Raw genomic sequence first — 5,352 nt, forward strand, 5'->3', positions numbered from 1 at the left:
TTGAATCAGTTGCTATTATGTTGAATGGCTATTGCTAAAATATCTTAAGTATTGTCAAAGTTAGAAAAATATTATTTAGAATAAGTCATAGGAATAGTTTGTTATATTTAACAGTAGCTACTGTACTGTATTATGCTGTTACCAATGTATCTTTTCTGTTACAACTTTGTATGCCATATCTTTAGGGACCCGCCGATTACACTGTTAAAAATAGGGTGTAATCCAATCACCTTTGGGGGAGTTCTAACTGCTGTGTAAATTAAACTCCTTTGAAGGGAGTTGTAGTACTCCCCAGGGGTGCTCTAGGAGTAACTAAAAGGTGTTACAAGGGCATTGCAACACTCCCTAAGGGTGTTCTAGGAATAGCTATAAAGGTGTCACGGTATACTTTAAAGATGTTCTAGTACTCTCCATGGTGGCATTTTGTTGAAAAGAAATGTAGGCTTGCTATAGCATTCCAGTAACCTTCATGTTGATTTCAATTTATACTCAATGACTACCAACAACAAAGCACATTAGCAGTACGCAATAATATATTTGCAACACCTTATACTTACCACATAGTTGTTTCCAAGTCACTCTTATAGAAGTTAGCAAACTGTACTTATAACCTAATTTTCAATAGAAGCATCCAATTGTGGGTTTCAATATACCTAGGTGTAGGCAAACACCCTTACAGTGGCTTAGCTATTATTGGGGAGTAAAATGACATTTGTGGTGTTCAACAACACCCCAAGTGCTACAATACTCCCCTAGGGTGTTGTAAATACCATGGGTGTACATGAACACCTTTACGATGGGTGTACCTGTAACACCTCGTTTTAACAGTGTATGCTGGCATAATATTGAGCATAATAGGTGCCTGAAAGCATTGAGCATAATGCTAGCATAATAGGCAGAACACTTGTGCATTACCATAAATTCTTGCTTATCAAAATACATATCACAGAAAAATATCTAATAGAACAGTCAGAGAATAATCAGACAGCTGACTGTTCTATTAGAGTATATCGATCTTTTCTGTGACATGCATTTTGACAAGCTAAAATTTAGAGTCTGTGCTTCAGCAACTGTTTTCCCATAAAATGCAAATTTACTACAAAAACATGGGAACTGAGGTATAAATATTGAGCGTAATTTGAGCATAATAGGTAAAATAATGAGCATAATCGGTGGGTCCCTACATGTCTTCATCACCAATGGTTGTGGCATTGTGCTGTTGCACTCTGTGGATATGTTACAAGTCACCTAATACAGAGTTCAGCTGTATACATAACAAGTTAATTACCTTATAGAGAGTTCAGGGTAAGTCACTTGTAGGTTACAAACAAGCCATCCAGTATCATAAATATATTTTATTTTTCAAATTATTTCCATACAAATACATCCTAAGTTCTCAACAGCTAGGTGGAAGATTTAGTTAAGATGAATAATCATATGCTTTTTTTAGTTTTTCCTGTTTTGCTATATATGCTACAAACTTCAGTTTAATGACGCAACTAAGATAATATATACTGGCTAATACAACCCTGGATATATAGTATGAATGGGTGTTAAAATTCATAAGTATTATTTTACATTGCCTATAGTTAGAATCCGCACAAAGATAATGAACACCATCATAAATTATTTTGTAATTCTCTAGTGGTTGACACAAAGTCATGCAGGTTGCCTGGTCACTACTGCTATAAATTATAGACAACATATCAGTAGTATATTAGATATTTCAATTGGAGTCTTCCATTATGAAGCAAATAAAACATGTGTAAAATTATTTATGTAGCACGCATTTTTACCCAATGTAATCCAATAGAAAATATCTCAAAATCAGAATTATGTAAACCAGTCGAGTTTTCGCTCAGCGGCAAAGGTAAGTCCATGATGCATGCATTGTTTAGCCGCTGAGATTCAGTAGAGATATTATCAACTTTAACTACTGGTGAGTAGTAAATAATCTAAAGTTTGTGGTGTTTAGTTTGAGCGAATTATACTAAAAGCTAGCCCATTATACTTTTGGGCAGTGTTCAGAAATCCAACCTATTATGCTCACAATAATATTATGTTATGCTTTTAAATCAAGGTGATTATGCTAGAGTATACACTGCTTGAAGTATCTTAGTTTACTACAGTGGTATATCCCCAGTATATGGAACAGTTAATTGTTTGTTATTTTAGTAGTTTTTCAGTAAACCCGCATTCACTGATGTTTTACTGAGAGTTTAAAACTTAGTAAAATAATTATGTTCCATATACGTACTTAAGTTTACTGACACTTTATTATCAGTATAACTACAGTAAGGCATCTTAACAAATTAGTAAACTAAGAACCTTCAAGCAGTGAATCCCAGTGATATCAGCATAATTTTTTTGCTGACTGCTTCATTAGAACAAGTGACTGTTCTATTACAGTATCCCTTACTTCTGTGAAGTTTGAAATCAATAATTAGCCTAGAAATAGAAAAACATTAACATTATACATTTTCCTGATATGAAATGCAGTAATAAGGTGTAGTGTGTTGATATTTTGTTGCTTTTTGGCACACGTATTTTGTATTTAAAAAATCTTGGAAATTGTCCTATAATGCTTAATGCTTTTACTAACCTATTATGCTTGAAATCATGCTGGCTTAATTTGCACAAACCTATGGAGTGTTGCCATAACATTTTTGAAACTGTATTTGGCTGAAAGCACAGAACCAACCTTGTACAAGCAGCTTAGTAAAATATGCTTTTAAATCAAGGTGATTATGCAAGAATCACCTTGAATATGCAAGAATCACCTTGAATCACCTTGATTATGCAAGAATCACCTTGAATCACCTTGTGGTAATGGTATAAATTTGTACTGTTTTACTCGTAAGGTATCTCCCTGCAGTTTACATCATTGTTTGGTAGTGAAAATGGCTGTTCCGTAAAGCTTTGCCCCGTACAAATTGCAAACAGCCACTTCAGCCTGGCTCTTATCAGCTGGTATAAGCTTGTAATGTCGTACACAACATGATGTTAACATAGAAAGCACAGAGATAGGCTCGCATTTCTTGCTAAATAGTTTGCCTGGGGACAGTCAGATCTTGTGCCCGGGCATTCCTGAAAGCTGGCTACACCCCTGCTGTCAGGCTGTTGTGAAAGAAATGTGAGGTTGGCTGTTGATGTTTATTACTAGATAGGAAAACTCAAATCTTCATGATTTCTACTAAACAGTATGATATTTGTGACTGCATTTTGGAAAATCAACCACTTTATAAAACTTGCAATTTGCCATATCATGGGTAAAGCAGATATGTAATAGCTACTTTATAATATGTACAATTATTAGGCCTCAAAATATGGGGTTGTACAGATTTACTAACCCAAAGGCCCTGCATGATCCTAAGTAAAGCAAAGGCACTACAACAGGCCCTGGGTATTTCTAAATTCTATATTATTTAGACCAAAGCTCGCTGTTCTACCTTCACAGCAGTTTGTGAGATGAGAAATGTAGTAGAAAGAAGTCCATTACACCTTCTTCTGTTTCGTTTACCCAGTAACATGCCTATGTGTTACCAAACTACAAATGAAATTCCAGTAGTTTGCCTTGCTATGATCTAAAAAAATAATTAGATGTGACTGGATTTTGGAAAATCAACCACTATGTCACAATTTATCACTCAAAATATTTTTGTAGTTTGTCATTATTGTCTTGATTATTGTTTTTGGATGCCCCAATAACACCCTGTACATGCTTACACAATTGCAGAGTAGTAAACTGAATCTGTCACAAACCATTACCCAAGTAGATTGCATAATATAATATTGTATTAACTGAATGCAAAGCCTATTAATTTGTCATTGATGGGTTGATGTGTAATAAACATACTGTAGGTTTCTGTGATCCTAATCCTTGTATGAATAATGGAACTTGTACAGATGAAGTTAACTCTTTCACATGTAATTGTGTGGATGGTTTTACTGGAGAAAATTGTTCAACTAAGATAAATGATTGTGATCCCAATCCTTGTATGAATAATGGCACTTGTACAGATGGAGTTAATTCTTTCATCTGCAATTGTGTGGATGGCTTTACTGGAGAAAACTGTACCACTAACATAGATGATTATGATCCTAATCCTTGTATGAATAATAGAACTTGTACAGATGGAGTTAATTCTTTCACATGCAACTGTGTTGATGGTTTTACTGGAGAGAATTGTACAACTAACATAGATGATTGTGATCCTAATCCTTGTATGAATAATGGAACTTGTACAGATGGAGTTAATTCTTTCACATGCAACTGTGTTGATGGTTTTACTGGAGAAAATTGTACCACTAACATAGATGATTGTGATCCTAATCCTTGTATGAATAATGGAACTTGTACAGATGGAGTTAATTCTTTCATCTGCAATTGTGTGGATGGCTTTACTGGAGAAAATTGTACCACTAACATAGATGATTGTGATCCTAATCCTTGTATGAATAATGGAACTTGTACAGATGGAGTTAATTCTTTCATCTGCAATTGTGTGGATGGCTTTACTGGAGAAAATTGTACAACTAACATAGATGATTGTGATCCTAATCCTTGTATGAATAATGGAACTTGTACAGATGGAGTTAATTCTTTCACATGCAACTGTGCGGATGGTTTTACTGGAGAGAATTGTACAACTAACATAGATGATTGTGATCCTAATCCTTGTATGAATAATGGAACTTGTACAGATGGAGTTAATTCTTTCATCTGCAATTGTGTGGATGGCTTTACTGGAGAAAATTGTACAACTAGCATAGATGTTTGTGATCCTAATCCTTGTATGAATAATGGAACTTGTACAGATGGAGTTAATTCTTTCACATGCAACTGTGCGGATGGTTTTACTGGAGAAAATTGTACCACTAACATAGATGATTGTGATACTAATCCTTGTATGAATAATGGAACTTGTACAGATGGAGTTAATTCTTTCATTTGTAATTGTATAGTTGGCTTTACTGGAAATCAATGTGAAACTAGTAAGTAAACAGTACGATGAGCATGTATCATACTGTCTATAGTACATATAATATATTTGACCAGATTTGCAAAAAGATACCTTTTTTCGTGCACAAAATTTGATCCATTTTTTGAACTGTAAAGCTTCATAACTTTTTGATCATAGAATATAATTGCTTGAACTTTTCAATGAATGTAGCTAGAGTATCTGGCTACATTTTCATACTATGCGAAAGTTAATCAGTGTAAGGAGTCAAGTGTTACATCGTTTTGTTTATTGGTATGTCAAATATGTGGAAAGGTACCTTTTCACAAATCCGGTCACATATATTTAATGTCCAGTCTGAAGTCAGCGATAGTTAACTGTTCAAGCTAGT

This window comes from Dysidea avara, chromosome 2 (genome assembly GCF_963678975.1).
Source record: "Dysidea avara chromosome 2, odDysAvar1.4, whole genome shotgun sequence".
In the NCBI taxonomy this organism is placed as follows: Eukaryota; Metazoa; Porifera; class Demospongiae; order Dictyoceratida; family Dysideidae; genus Dysidea; species Dysidea avara.